At 35.7% G+C, this 17,227-nt stretch overlaps 1 long non-coding RNA gene across 1 annotated transcript; it reads left to right on the forward strand.

Moving 5' to 3' along the window:
* Window positions 1-10: 10 nt before the first annotated feature.
* Window positions 11-1,006, forward strand: LOC143708829 (uncharacterized). Its single transcript, XR_013193666.1, has 3 exons — window positions 11-177; window positions 729-829; window positions 913-1,006. It is a non-coding gene; the product is annotated as an uncharacterized LOC143708829 (long non-coding RNA).
* The last annotated feature ends 16,221 nt before the right edge of the window (window positions 1,007-17,227 follow it).

Below are 17,227 nucleotides of genomic sequence, written 5' to 3' on the forward strand. Positions count from 1 at the left end.
CACATTTCAATCATAATAAACAAACAAATCTTGTCCGAAGATGTTCATTGTCTGAAATATCATCTGGGGCGACCATCAAGAAAATACAATTAAGGGACTTTTATTTTGACAATCATCTCAAAGAGGATGTTGCATCAGCCAGCCTCATGGTGAGGGTCCCACAGAGACAACTAGCAGGTGAGTAGTCACTCTCATTTTTACAAACAAATCCTCTTTAAAACTGCTGCAGTGTATACGTCAAATTTTGATATCATGTGGGGCGACCAACCTAAAACTGTAAATAATAAGTTTTTTACGCAAATAAAGTTTTTTAATGTAAATTTGTCAGTGATATGTGGTGAGAAGAAGCTAGCTTGGGTTCTATAGCTAAGCATTAGCCTGTTATACTTGATTAAACTTGAAAACATCATCTGGGGCGACCGAGCATCATCTGGGGCGACCGCCACTGATTGCTTAAATGATAGAAAACACATATCATGTATTTGTAGTTTCTGTATGCAAATGTTTTCATTCATTATATGCATTTAGTTGTTTTAAATAACTTTCTACATTTCACCACATATTTTTCTAAATTTCAATAATTTCCATCCTGCTTCAGAGAGGACTAAGCCTACTTCTTTTTGATTACTATGTTTTTATCAGAGAAATGTGTGAATATTAAGCATTCATTCTACTTTTTCCAATTCCTTTTCTAACTCTGTATAGGTTTAAATATACTTTTTTTCTAGATGGCCCCACTAACAAGCAAAGAAAAGACTGCTCGCTACAGGCAGCGGATCAATGCAGATCCTGTAACAAGAGCTGACTATCTTGCCAGGAAAAGAGAAAGGTAAAATCTATAGGTAGTCAGGCCACCAGAATCAGTGACAGTATACTAATGTCAATAGTTTATTATACAATAATTTGTTTCAGCTACCAGAGAAGAAAGCAAAAGGGCACAATCAAATACATGAAGTCAGATGAACTATCAGAGAGAGCAAGTAAGAAACAGAAAGCCAAGTGGAAGGCTGCATCAAAAGGTTACAGGGAGAGGAAGAAGATAGAAAAGGCGATGCAAGAAATGACACCACCATCCTTAGAAAACACCCCACCAGTTTTAGTTAGTATAGGGCTTTATGAGCAGCAGGAGAATCCAGGGCAAATTGTGGTGAATCTCCTACCTCTAGTGGAGGAATTTAATCCACCGATGTCCTCTACACCAGAGAGAGAAAGAGAGAAAACACCAGAGAAACGAGAAAGAAGGAGAATAAGGCCCAAGATAGGGAGACATGTGCATGTATGGGGCATGAAGATGTGCACCTGCTGGCCAACAAGCTCTACAGCAGAGGAGTGCTACAAACAAAAAGCATCTCTGAGCTGCTGGGCATGATAGTTTGTGACACCAAAAATAAAGGCTGCATGGATCGCACATGTACCAAGTGCTGTTTTGAACAGGTAAAGTGCCTTGACACAGAAACCAGCACACAAGTCAACTGGGAGCAGTGGAAGAGGGTGACATCCACTAATGGAGAAAAAACATTTTCCAACCTGATCAAACAGACCTCGACCGGAACCATAAAGGACTTGACTGAGCTTTTCCATCAAAAACTAGAAGCCTTGGCAGTCCACCAGTTCAACTGGCTCCACCAAGCAGAGCAATTCCGCCTCCTCAAACAAAACATCACAGAGTGTGAAGCTGTGCTGCACATAGACTTTTCAGAAAACTATGCATGTAAGCTAAGCACAGAGATCCAGACCTTTCACTTTGGCGGCAGTAGACAACAGGCCACGATTCACACAGCAGTCCTGTACACTGTCCGTGGAACCAAATCCTATGCAACACTGTCTGACTGCCTTCGCCATGATGAACGGGCAGTGTGGGCACATCTAGAGCCGATCTTGAAAGAGCTTCGGGAAACTTTCCCACAAATCACTACCCTCCATATTCTGAGTGACGGGCCTGTAACACAGTACCGAAATAAAAATAATTTTTACTTGCTCAGTACTGTGCCTTTCCTCTCAGGATTTACAAATGTGACCTGGAATTACTCTGAAAAATCTCATGGAAAGGGGGCCCCAGATGGGATTGGAGGGGCAATAAAGAGAGAAGCGGATCTCTATGTTAACAGAGGAGGTGAGCTGCAGACACCAAAAGCTCTTTATGAGATGCTGACAAAAAGAAGCTCAAGTATCACTCTCTACTGGGAGACAAGTGAGAGCATTGAAAAATGTGACGAGTTGATTCCTGGCAATTTGGAGGCTGTAAAAGGCACCATGAAGATACACCAAGTTGTGTCATCACAGCCTGCAAAGATAACACACAGGGAAGTATCTTGCTTCTGCAAGCGCTTAGAGATGAGTCCATGCCCTTGTTACCAGCCAAAAATGGTAGACCTGAAAGCCACCATACAGCACACCAAGAAACCTGAGGACCCCTCAAGCTCTCCACCTAAGCCACCTAGGCAAGAAGAAAGTGTCCAAGATCTATGTGGAAGGTTTGTGATAGTAACCTACGACGAGCTTCCATATGTAGGTCAGGTCCTAAAGGTTGTGGAAGAGGAACTGCAGATACGCTGTATGCGACAGTCTGATGACAAGAACTTGTTCTTATGGCCAAAACTCCAGATGTTACTTTCTACTTTAGGAAAGATGTTCATGCTGTCATTTCAGAACCAGAGCCAGCAACTTCACGCTTCTCAAAGTTGACCTGCCAAGACTGGGTAGCATTCAGAAATTGCTGGGGTTAAAGAAATGCCTACAATGTGTCTGCAGAATGCTGTTATGTTCAAGTGTTAAATGAAATCGTAAGAAAAATGCAAACATTGTATGTTTAAGTGATTAATGAAATGAAAATGAAAAATGAAAATGCTGTTCAATGTTATGTCCAAGCGTTTAATGCATTAGTATTGAAAATATTAATATGATGGTTATGTGTCAAATGAAATAGTGAGGAAACTGTTAATGTTCTGAAATGTGTCAAATGAAATGGATATGCTGATTCTTCATAAAATTTCATTAAATGTGTTTTAACTATCAAAATCATTGAATAGTCTTAATTGCCTGCTGTTTTTCATCATGTGGGGCGACCACTTGTCATGTGGGGTAACCAACCATATTCAAATCTGTAGTAAATTCAAAAAATAATGTGTCCATTTTGATTGAAATATAATTCATTGGTATAACATCAATAAGTGGATACTATATCTACATATTTTAAATCAGTTTTATGGATTATATAAGTAAAAAAAATATGTAATTGCTTTGCGAGGGTGACACTGCCATTATAGATAATAATGTATTTAACATAATTTGCAATAAATGAAAGGACACATAATATATCTTTCTTAAACAGTTCAATTAATTACTGATACTTCTTAAAATATAACTTATGTAAAAGAAATCTATTAATTTTAAGATAAATTACGGTCACCCCAAATGACTTTTTTAAGGTCGTTGCCCTATTCATTTGAGTTTAAAAGCACTAAAATATCTTTGTTTGAAGTTTTCACACACATGCATGTGTAGACTACACTCCAAATGTTTAGAAAATAGCCAAATATGTTATTATTTCAAGTATTTTAAAAATGGGCCTCTCAAAGGCCTTATATGTCATTGACCCAATAACATATTCTGTAACAATATAACTGTCAATGTTTATACTGAAACAAACTTGCAAATGAAATGCAATATTCACAATTACTGAGGTTTTTTTTTTTCTGTGACAGCAGACACATCAGATACCGTAATGGCTGAAGTTAAAAGGCGAAAGAGAAAGCCAAATCCTCTGGAGGAGGCCATACAGTTTTCCCTTCTAAAAAAGGACAAAGAAGGGCTTGATGGCAGATTTATTAATGATTATAAAGGTCAGTTAAATAAGTGAGGTTTTTTTTCACATTATATGCTATTTACAGTGATGATTTTACTTATTCTCTCTTGTTCTTTAGGGAGAGGTGTTTTCAGTTGCACTGAGTTTGAACAGGGAGATTTTCTGCTGGAATACAGAGGAGACCTCATAAGCAAAGAAGAATGTGAGCGGAGGCAAAGAATATATCATGACACCCTCAAAGTATTCTTGTTTGAGTTTCGTTATGATGGAAAACTCCTCTGTTATGTACATGTATTGAAATTAAATGTACAGTACTATGCAGAAGAGTTAGGCACTTTAATATTTTCACCCCGTAAAAAGGTTTTAAGCCTGTTATTTATATATTTTGCTGTAATGTGTCCTTAAGGAAATGTCATTTTACGTTTCCACACATTAATTTTGCCATTAATTGTTATAATCCAGTAAGATTTATATATGCACATAGAGTCTGACAACACATCAGCGAGTCTGCCTGGGGTTAGGCTACATGAAGAAACTGCGGAAACGTCTTTCAGATGCTTAAAGAACCCTTCCTGTAAATCTAACTGAAAAACTGTGCAAGTGTACCTGGACAAAAGCCGTTTTAAACACAAAGTGTTATCACACCAAATATTTATTTGATTTATTTAATAGAGGTTAATTGATAAATAAAATATATTCTTGACATTATTTTTTTTATAGCATCCTGACTTTACAGCCCTTGTGCCTAAAACTTTTCACAGTACTGTAGCTTTGCAGGAAGGTTTCGTCAAGCGTCTTGGAGACATTGCTGCAGTTCTTCTGTATTTAGTCTGTCTCAGTTTTTTTCTGTTTCTTCATGTAATCACAGACAGACTCAATGAAGGTGAGATCAGATCATACCAGTTGTCAGACTTGTGCATACAAAAATGTCAAATAAATCTGTGTAAATGTAAACTGATAGTTCCTACTGACACACTACAGCAAAATATATTTGAATAACTAGCTTAAAACCATTTTTTGTTTTGGGTGAAAATTAGCCTGGAATTCCCCATACTACCTTGCCGCATCGCGATTTTATTCACGCTGCTAGGTAGTCTGGATACCATGGACCAAATTTTCGCCTCATCTAGGGAACCAATCACAGAACAGGGAGGGAGCAGCAAGACGATGACGAGGTCTATGCGACACACCGAAGCAGTTTGTTTATACCTATGGATCCAACATGGCAGCAGACGCGAAGTTACCTTTCGATGCAGCCTTACGGCCGTTTCACACCGCAAGCGTGAGCGGCATTTGAGCAGCGCGTCAGCGTAACTACATCGCCGCTGCAGACGTGCGAGAGTATTCACACTGGAAGCGTTTGTACAGTGTCACAGCAGCGGCTCCAAAGCTACATACAAGCGAGCAATTCTTTACAAAGACAACTATACATTTGTTTATAGAAGTTGGTCATTTTATAACATTGATAGTCTTGAAAGTTTGTAATGGGGAGGTGTACAACATTAAAAAAATGAAAAAAAGAAGTGTGAAGTCCGCACACTGAAAAAGCTGCTCCAAAGAATTTATTAGCAAGGCAACGTTTCGACCATCAGGTCTTCATCAGGCACAATAATTACTGTAGAGTAAGTTTAGCTTTAAATAGACACAGGTGATCATCATTAATTAAAATCACTTTGATTATGCACACATAAGGGATCAAATGACAGATACGTGACAAATACAAAGCACGTGACCATACCCATACATATATACATATACAAATACATATACATGCATACACATATAAACAAATATACATAAACACATATACATAATAATAATAATACTATAAAAAAGGCTTGATATCAAACTCCTCATTCAACCCTAATGGTGACAGAGTGCTTAAGGTATAAATCCAAAAGCATTCCCTCTGTAATAATTTTTTCTCATAATCTCCTCCTCTTGAGGGTTTTGTTACTTTTTCTATGCCAATATACTGCAAGGCGCTGACATTATGACCTACTTTTCTAAAATGAGCCGCTATAGGGCTGCGCATATCACCAGTCCTAATGGTACTGCGATGTTCACTAATACGGGTACGCAATTGTCTAAATGTTTTTCCCACGTATGCAAGACCGCAAGGACACCGAATTAGATAAATCACATGAGTGGAAGAACAAGTAATAGTACCACGTATCGGAATATCATGACCAGTACGTGGATGACTAAAATTCTTACATTTGTGTGTAAAAGCACACTGGGCGCAATTACCACACCTGTAATTCCCTGGGGGAAGAGTTGGAATACCATGTTTCGTGCGTGAAGGATATTCAGATTTCACAAGCAAGTCACGAAGATTATTTTGGCGTTTAAAGACTAGTTTTGGACCATTTTTAAAGACACCTGACAATTTAGGATCACTTGAAATGATATGCCAATGTTTATTTAAAATGCTACGAAACTCCGCACCCAATGCTGAGTACTTTATCGTACAAATGGGAGCATTGAGAACTTGCGTATTCTTATCGCGTTTTTTTCGCAAACACTGCATTTGAGAGGTCTCATTGATTTTCTTTTTGGCATTTTCGATCCATTCTGTACGGTAACCACGATTCAAGAATCTTTTAGTTAAAACATTGGATTGGTGAGTATATGATTCATCAGTGCTACAGATTCTACGCACACGCTTAAATTGACTGATAGGTAAACTCTTAATTAAAGGTCTAGGATGGAAACTATCGCCTCTTAAAATAGTGTTGCGATCCGTTGATTTTCGGTATAGATCGGTATGGAGTTTCCCGTCATTTATATATACTCGAACATCAAGGAAACTAATGCTTACTGGATCGCATTCCATAGTGAAATTCACATGCTCAGTCCTTGAGTTAAGATAATTCAAAAACATCAACATCTCTGCAGGTGTAGCCTTAGTGATCATAAAAATGTCATCAATGTACCGCTTGTAAAGCAAAATCTTAGGAAAAAAGGAATTTGACTCATTTAAAATAAAGTCATTTTCAAAAACTCCCATATACAAGCAAGCATAATTAGGTGCCATCTTACTACCCATTGCAGTACCTTTCACTTGTAAGTAAAAGTCGTCCTGAAAACGAAAAAAATAGTTAGTTAGGACAATACTTGCTAAGTCCAATAGACATGCTGTACTAGGTTTTTCGTCCACAGATCTTTGTGTTAAAAATTGTTCTAAAGCAGATAAACCCTCAGTATGAGGGATGTTGGTATATAAACTCTGAACATCAAAAGTGGCAAGAAGGACTGCATCAACAGCAAAGTCAAAATTATATAATGATTCAATAAAATCCATAGAATCTCTTACATATGACGACAACGTGGGTACAAAAGGTTTGATATAACATTCACATATAAATGTTAAACAACAGAACAACCCAGAACATGTCTCCAATCTATTAGTTTCAGTCATACTTTCGATATGTTTACAAGTCTACAACTCCGCGGATAAAAAAATAAAACGCACACTCGGGTTTGATTTGGGTTGTGCTAGCCTGTAGCTGTCTGTGTGTTACATAAACTAAAAGAACATTTATATATATTTTCTGGCTAGTTTACTTTAGTTTTTTTTTTATATAATACACAACTTTCACCCAAACTGAATAATTAAAAACAAGTTTTTACCGGGTAGCCTAAATCTTCTATAAATATTTTTGAGTCTTTATTTTCTTTTATTTGCCTACTCAAGTTCTTGTTAAAACTCACTTGACATGCTTATTCTGTGCATTTTGGGCACTTTTTGTGTGAAATCATATTTATTTTTGTCCTTCAAAAGTGTGCTTTCACTTTAAAATAGCGTGGAGAAGTGCAGCAAAAACAGATTCGACGCCGAAACCCCCGCTCCACTGCTGCTCACGCGCCGCTCCTGCTCGACGCTGCTCCCGGTGTTAATGCACTCATTGATTAACATGCACGCCGAAAAAAATACGCGCTGCTCACGCATGCGGTGTGAAACGGCCATTAGATACACGCCATCGTGTACACGTAAATCTCTGACCCATCGTCGTCTTCCTCGTCTTCTTCTTCTAGGATTTAATGGCGGTTGGCAAATTCTTCCTCGTCTAATATCTGTCGCTCTACATACGTCATCTGGTATAATTAAAACGATTGGCTATGAGCTACGTACAGGCGCATTTGATAGACATTCGTAGCACCCAATAAACGGCTCTGGGCAGTAGTTATACGATTCACCTTATGTCAAAATGATTTATGACCCTATGATTGACAGGTGGGCGGGGCTAACCTTTGACCTTCCGGAGGGTGTTCCGGAGGTCCTTTGATGTAGGGATTAACCTTTGACCTTCCGGAGGGGTTGTTCCGGAGGTCCGTTAATGTAGGGATTAACCTTTGACCTATCGATCGATCAAGTTGACAGTTGTCTTTACCCTATTGACCTTTGTATGATATATGAAGTTGCCAGTTGTCTTTGCCAGTTGTCTTTGCCCCATTGATTTTGACCTATTGACCCCGGGGGGAAATAACTTCTTGGTGTGGGAAATCCCCTCCGTGTCGGGGTGAGAAAATAATTTTTCTAATGTCGCATATAGATTAGAATAAAACATGGGGGTGTCCAAAAAGTAAAATCATCTTACCGTTTCACTATGGTGAAGAATTGGATTAAAGTTGACAGTCTCCGCACTGTGTGTGTGCGTCTGTCTGTGAGTGTGTGCGTGTCATCCGATATCCTGGCATTCCTGAGCACGCTATATAAATGGGGATAGTGAGAAAAAGTTTTTCTAATAATGCTACATATCTCACACTAGAGTTGAAAAACATTGATCTTTTAAAATTGTTATAAAATATCCATTTAGTAATTTACAAATATTTTTCATACTAACTAAAGTAGATTTGAAAAACATTCATTCCTTTAAAATAAATATCTTACTGATCCAAGTATTTAAAAAATAAAATCATCTCACCGTTTCACTATGGTGAAAAAAGCCCCCATGTGCGTTTCTCTCACACCCCTTGCATTTTGACAGTCTTTGAGTTAAATGTGTGTCTGTGTGACACCCGATATCCTGGCATTCCTGAGCACGCTATATAAATGGGTATAGTGAGAAAAAAGAGATTTTTTCTAATAATTTCACATATTTTACACTAGAGTTGAAAAACATTGATCTTTAAAATGGTTATAAAATGTCCATTTAGTAATTTACAAATATTTTTTCATACTAACTAAAGTTGAAGTACATTGATCTTTTAAAAGTGTATCAAATATTTTTTCAAAACAAAAATAAAATCATCTTACATTTTAGAGAGTTGAAGAAGTAAATCCCAACACATCATTGTCAATATAACGTATGAATGTATTTACAAAGATGCAATAAGTTTTGATACAAAATATCCCCGAGTGTTTTTCTCCCACACCGGTCGTTTTGACACTCTGTGATTCAGAGTGGAGGAGGAGGAATGTGTGTGTGTGTGTGTGTGTGTGTGTGTGTGTGTGTGTGTGTGTGTGTGTGTGTGTGTGTGTGTGTGTGTGTGTGTGTGCGTGCGCGTGTGCGTGTGTGTGTGCGTGTGTGTGCGCGCACGCGCCTGTGTGTGTGTGTGCGTGTGCGTGTGTGTGCGTGTGTGTGCGTGTGTGTGCGTGTGTGTGTGTGTGTGTGTGTGTGTGTGTGTCAGGCCAGCGTTATGAGACGTTGAGGATGTTTTGTTAGTGTTAATCTTAAAAGTTAATGTTAAAAATAAAAGATAATTTAAATTCAATTCAATGAATTATTTAAAGTCTTAATAAAAACGTTGTAATACAGTCGTATCTTCTATTTATCTTTTGAAGATTACTGTAATGATTTTATTTAACGGTGACCTAAAGTATAATTTTTATTAATATAGCCATAATGATTTTTGTACTGTAACAGCATATTTAATCCCGTACACAAACACGACCATCACAGAAAACAACATCTTTACATTGTTTTTACATACATTGCACTCACACTAACCCAGTTCCATAAATTAACTAATCTCCATATTTAAATTAAATGATTATAAATATAGAATAATAACAAGTATGTTACTAAAATGAATTCAAACAATTTAAACATAGTTTTAGCTAAATGAATTTATATAAAAAAGTATATAAAAATACCTTACATTTTCATAGTGCCGAAGATGTAGTTCTTTATGCAATGATAAAAACAATCCAAAGTCATAAACAAAGCCCTCCTGGTTCCTTCAGTGATAAACTACAGGGTGAAATGAATGCATGACCCCCGAGATACAGGACAGATGAGCCTCTGGGACACAATTTCATAGCATATGTAAAGTTAGTCTGCTTTCCAAAGTTTTATTCATACTAAATTAATTTCAAAATCTTAAAAGCTTAAATTAGATCTTTTAAAATTAAAAGACTGTTTAAATCAAAGCTTTAACGTTTTATTAAAATTGTATCTTCTATTTATTTTCTTAGAAGACTTATGTATGATATAAATGATTTTACATAAATTTAACCTAAGCTATTATTTTTACTAAAGCGTCTGTTCAAAAAATAAAGCAAAAACCGTACTTTGGTATCTTAGACAAAAATATTTCAAACAGTATTTTTTGTCCATGCCGCATGAAACATGTTGTCAAAGTTTGTCACAATGTTTTTTTGTTTTTGTAGTTGTTGTTTTTGTTTTTAAGAAATCCCAGGACTCTACATTGCTCTTATTTAGATTACGTTGTATCATTTAGAAAACCACCGTACATTTTCAGAGACGCGATGTACCTTTTTTGGTCCATCACACAGCATATTTAATTTTACTCATCTTATTTCAAAGCATGATCTTACTTTTTCTACGGTAGCTATGATCTATTGCACGTATAAGGTGTATATCATTTTTTACTTTTCTTGTATCTCCCGAACTATCCTTAATCAGTGTGGAAACATACAGGCTGAACCCCTTTACTGAGAATATACTATCGGTTATCTATATAGCAGGAGGCATGCCCTTTGACCTCCTCCATTTTGGAGGCTTACAGCTTAGTCCTTAAGCGGCTACAGTAATTTATTGCCATGTGTAACCTGAAAAAAACAAGAGGTGATAAAAAATGTTAACGATGACCTACGTGGACCTCATGGCTACGGCTGTGAGAGGACTCCATTCCCTACTGAAAGAACATTGTGGACACACAGCTCTGACGTTTTCCAAGAGTATTTTGCCCAGCCTCTTCTTTATAAATAGCCAAGACAAATCATTTCTGGACCAAAAACTTTTGCACCCTCACTCCTCTTACCACCTCATCAAAAGACATGTCTAAAAGTGAGTATTGTCTTTATAATTCATTTATGCTACAGTGTTTTATTTAAAAAGATTGTTTACACATAAGGAAAAGACGGTATAATTCATTACTGTTTTAAACATGCTATTGCTGTTATAGCATGCTTTGTTGCTCTTACACATTGCTATATGTTCTATATCAAATGTTTTTGACGTCATATACGTTTCAGAATATATATATATTTCCCCCCATCCAATCACATTTTACTGTAGTTGGCCGCTGGGGGGTTTCCATAAAGGACTTTAAAATAAATGTTTTAAATATTATTTAGATTATATTTGTCAGACATGGTTATATCTGCATAGGCCTATTTAATTATTTAATCTGTATTTTATTCCTTTTCAGTTACTTACTTTTTAAATTTCGGTAGGCTACTTTTTAATTCTTCTTTTACTTTGTCTTTGATTTTAACTTTTAGCACTTTGCATGATAAAATGTAAGCTATAAATATGAATGGCACAATGTGATAACAAAAATATATAAAAGTTAAGTCAAAGCTATTTATATAGCGTAGCGTTTTTCACATTCTCATAATTTAGTTATACATTCTGACGCCGGGCACTGTCAAGCGTCTTCTTTCAGATGGTTCAATATTTATGATATTATGCTCCCCTGAATGGAAAAGAACTGTAAACTTCATCATTGTACTGTAATGAACTGCGTTACTGCCTATAGGATGATTGCATGATTTTTTCCATTTAAAATAAGATGGTCTTTCCTTTTCTCTCTCTCTCTAGAGACAGCAAACACTGCAGGACAATCGGGCATCCAAGTAACATGTTAGTGTGGTTTATATTTATTTTTAATGAGAAACATTATAGAGTGCAACAGGCGTTTTCTGGAAGTAAAAACACTTCCGGTAACCAGCGACTGTGAAAAAGGGGGCAGGTACTCTATTGGGTGTATAATGAACAATTGACAGATGAAATGACAGATATTTTATGTAAACAGGCAAAATGATCTGATGGTGGCCATGTGTTTTCGCCTATCATAACTGGTTTAACTCATGGCTCCTCCTTTGAGATCAACATAACTTCTGAAGAATCAAGTGTACCGGCACATTGTAAGTGTAATAAAACAGTTTCGCCTATGTATTAAATTAATCTTAATTAAGCAGTCCGAGTTAACTATTTGGGACCAATTGGAAATTTACATTCTGATCTAACAGCGTCATGTACAAATTTGTCATGCTCCTGGATTATTTTACTATACTACATTAGCCTTTTATTTACTGATGATTTTATCAAAGCGACGAATTAACTCAATTCATGGTTGCAATAATAAAATAAATGAACAATTGACAGATGAACTGACAGATATTTTATGTAAACAGGCAAAATCTCTTCATCTGATGGCGGCCATGTGTTTTCGCCTATGATAACTGATTTAACTCATGGCTCCCCCTTTGAGATCAACATAACTTCTGACGAATCAAATGTACCGGCAAATTGTAAGTGTGATGCATGAAAAACTATTAAAACAGTTTTTCGCCTATGTAATGTATAAAATTAATCTTAATTAAGCAGTCCGAGTTAACTATTTGGGACCAATTTTAAGGAAAGTTACATTCTGATCTAACAGTATCATGTACAAATTTGAAATATTTTGGTACTATTGAATCAAGTTAAGTCATGATGAATTTATCTTATCTGGTGTCATGCTCCTGGATTATTCAGAATTGTAACTATAGCCTTTTATTTTACGGCACTTATTTATTTTACTACAGATTTTATCAAAGCAAAATACTGTCCAAAAGGGGCGACTGGGAAAGAAGAGAAACAGATCAATACAAGGTTAGATTCAATCTTTATATTCTTTCCCCATTTTGCCTTCATTTTCCTTTTCCTGTTTTAATTTTTCTATTTTTATATTCTCAGATCATCAAGGGTTTCTGAAAGCAAACACCAGTCAGTTGGTTGAAAATATGAAGAACATTGATCCAATCATTGACGATCTTGACTTGCACAATGAATCAGTTGCAAATGTGCGAGCGAATCCAACACGCTGGATGAAGATGAGGGAACTGCTGGACTGTGTGATGAAGATGAGGGAACTGCTTGACTGTGTGAATTGTGAAAGCATTGCCAAGGAGCTGGTCAATGCTTTGTGCAAGCCCATCATCAAAATGTTTTAACATATCGTAAATTTCAATTGTTTGATAAATTATCCAACGATTATACCTAACTATCAACAGTTATATGTGAAACAAGCTCAGTCGCATTAGAGATGGATTCTTGTTTATATTGAACCGCATGTTTAACAGCTCTAGGGTTCTTAAATTGTTTACCGCGGTTTCATTTTGAACAACACTATCGTAACACTTATCGTATCGCCAGGTGTGATTGTAATGTTTTGTATGGTGTTTTTCTTTACACTTTCCCCCTGGATATCTGGTTCCTACAGTTAGCGGTAATGTTAGTCAACTCTATGTCTTCTCTTTGTTCATATTTGACAGTATTCGCATGAATTGGCGTGATTTAATAAAATGACGGTTTAAACCATCATCTTCGCTTGAGACATTTACATTATATTTTATGGTTTACAGTATATTTTACAGTATATTATACCATCCTAGTTTTAAATAGCGCTTAAATGTATATTTTACCCCTTTATGCGGCTACAGAACACCGCACAAGGATCTCTGAAATATTTTTTGTGTAAAACATCTATGTAGATCTATCTATGTTTTTAAAAATACACCGAAACAAAGAATGAATACATCTTTCTATAAGTTACCCTCAAAACACAGTGTATCCGTGTACGATGATTTATCAGAAAATTACTTTTTCTGAATAATCTCACCAAGTGCGGGTGCTTGATAACTATTGAACAACCCTGAATTCGGTTACTCAATAATGCGCTAAAGGTCTATAACTGAACTTTAACATCTTAATAGTTGGTAAAAGTTCACTTAAAGTCTGCGCAAAATAAAATACATCCTAGCTACTATCTAAACGCTTGTTACGGAGCTTATCGAGATCCATTCACCCATCCATATGTTTTGAACTTTTAATGTTTAATCAACATTTTGTTGGAAAACAAATGGTGGATTTACTCAACTTTTTATGTCAACAGGTTCTGCATAGCGGGGTAATGTCGCATTTAATTAACATTGTTTATTTCAGTAAACTTAAGTTTATTACATAAGATTAATTCAATGCCATTTAGTTGAATCAGGTTAACCTGTTAAGCTTCAAGCCCACTTTTGAAAAATCCCCAGAAATGGCATACCCAAACTTAAACAGATACAGTTCATGAACCCTTTGCACTAAAAGCACAAGTATGATCTCATTTGAAAGCTGACACCTAGTAGTTTATTGTAAATGTAGAATTAATTATTGTCATAATGAATTTTTTTTTTTAAATAGCTTCAAAGTTTTGTAAAGTTATTAGAAATTTATTTTTATGAAACATCTTCATAAAAATAAAATTGAAGTTGGCCCTGGAGCAATCTAGAAATGCACTGCAGCTAAAGCCATATGTGTGACCATTTTATATTTAAAATCTGAAAATGATAAGTCTAAAACTCTGTATTTAGTTAAATGTTTTTCAAGATCATGTCAAATTACTTTATTTTGATTAGACTCTAAAATGCAAACTGATGTTTAGTCATCTTCTGAGTCATAATGACCTGAGACGAGAACGACTATCATCTCTCTCTTTTCGTACAGATTACATAAAATGAGAAAATTTGTTTTTTATATAAATCACTTCATTTAAAAGAAGATAATTCAGGCTTCATGCCTGTATACCTGTTTGACTGAGTATTTGCAGAGTTACAGTTCATTTTTCGGACGCGTTTCAGAATGGACTTCACTGACAGAGAGAACGCAGAACGCGCATCATGTTTATTTTTCTTTATTAGGTGAAAAGCACAACACTTTGTTTTTATTATGAGGTTCCACAAAAAAAATACAAACTTAACAGGATCGAATGATGTATAACACTTATATGTAAGATCAAAATCAACAGAGTAATTTGAGTCTCTTTTGCACTGATAGGGAAAAAAGTGAGCTGGTATCGCCGGCGAGACCGCCGACCCCAGAGGGTTAATGTCAAAACCATTTTAAAAGGAATAAGACTCCATTATTGATTGTTGATCTCTCTTTTGTTTAGTGTTGATGCAGCCCGAGATGACTCTTCTCTTGGTAGACTTGTAAATGATGAACATATTAACCCAAACAGCAAGATGAAGACGATCCGTGTGGATGGAAAACCTCACCTATGCTTATTTGCTATAAGAAGCATCTGTGCTGGTGAAGAGATCACATATAATTACGGGGATTCTGAGTGGCCATGGCGATGCAAGGTATGTAAACCTTTACAATAACAATTTTTATTTATTCAATTATTTCAAAGGTTAAAAATATTAAAGGTCAAATGCAATGGATTTTATGTTTTACATTACATGTGTGTTGATTACAGTACCGGTATGTCAATTTGTGTGTAGCTTTACACCTGTTTTATGAGGACATCTCAAGAACAGTTCATGCCAATATTGAATACTCATAATTGTACTTGTTAGATAAAGTGTAATCACAATAGAAGGTAAATAAAGTAGCCTATTCGGTTAAAATAGACTTTCAATAAGTAATTCTACAATAGTAATTATTTGTCAAGTAATAAGTTTCTTATTTGTTTTTTAAAACTTGTTTCAGATGACAACTGAAAAGACTCAGTTGAGACCCAAACAAGATACAGCAAATCTAAAGGTATCCAAGAAGTTAATTTAATAATTTACTTAGTCCTTAAAGAATAGAACATATTTCAGTGTTCCTCAGAAACAGATTGTTTGCCACAGTTATCAGTCACTGAAATATGATTGTTTGTGCAAAAATTTGAGTCCTGATCACTTACTGTACAACTGGCAGAGGCGTGTTGTCTTGTATCACTCTCATACATACACACACACACTTGAACTCAGGGTGCCGTCCAAATGTATCTAGTTACCAGTGTCCCAGTAAAACTAGTGTCCTCACAGACCAGGACCTGTCAAACTAACACATCACACCTAGTCAAAGTCACACATCAGGAACATGTTCGTATGATGTCCTCATAATACTGTGTCCTCATAGACCAGGACCTGTCAAACTAACACAAACACACTGAGATTCTCCAGTCAAGTCAAACATCAGGAAAATGTTTGTATGATGTCCTCATAATACTGTGTCCTCATAAAACGGGTGTAAAGCTACACACAACACAGACATACTGTAATGAACACTCACATAATATAAGTCATATAAAATGCCATGAACATTACCTTGGGTGACACTTAAACATTTCTCTAATATTGAAATATTGTTTTGCAATTAAACCATTTTGTAATCTTACTTGTATATTATCTCAAATTTTTCATGTGCATATACAGCATTTATTAGTCAGTAACTTTGTATGAGGGACCCTGGTCATCCAGTTCATGTATATTTTGCATTAATTACTGGCTGACTGTACATTATCCCTTTGATATATTTAATATATTATGAATGTTTTATAACTTTTATCTGTATGTGAATTTTTTTCATATTTTTAGATGAGCGATAAGACCCAGTTCTCATCAGGAAGTGATTGTGCTACTCTGACTGTGGGACTAGACCAGGTAAGTGTGAGTTGTGCTTTAAGAGAATAAGTAGGGTTGGTAATCGCTTAATTATTAATTCCAATTCTGCATATCTACGGTATTCCAATTCTTATTGATTCCAATAAGGTAAAAAAAAAAACTTGTATATCATTCACATTTATTCTAGGTCTGATTCTAAAACATTTCATTGTAGCTAAATCCCATAAACAAAAATCCACAGTCTTAAGAACTCTTACACAAGAAAATTTTGCCTATGGTTTAAAAATACCGTATAAACAACTAGCCTAGCTATTATAAATTTCAAGCATTAATAAAGACAAGTAGTAGCTAATAAATTAGCTATCGCACAAATACTACAGAAACTGTAATGAAATGTTACCAAACGTATTCAGTCAAAAACAGAGACTGAATTTTCTCTATCTTTTGTGGTTTGATTTACCTTTATTAAAAAGACAGCAGCAGGAATATTGCGCTGCTGTAACTTTAAGAGTTGCACGAAACTGTTCTCAACTGTTACATTCATTTAAGACAAAACTGACTGTTTACAAAGATATTTTGACACATAA

Source organism: Siphateles boraxobius, unplaced genomic scaffold, assembly GCF_051911475.1.
Source record: "Siphateles boraxobius isolate OS27281-9 unplaced genomic scaffold, OSU_SipBor_1 43, whole genome shotgun sequence".
NCBI classification, from domain to species: Eukaryota; Metazoa; Chordata; class Actinopteri; order Cypriniformes; family Leuciscidae; genus Siphateles; species Siphateles boraxobius.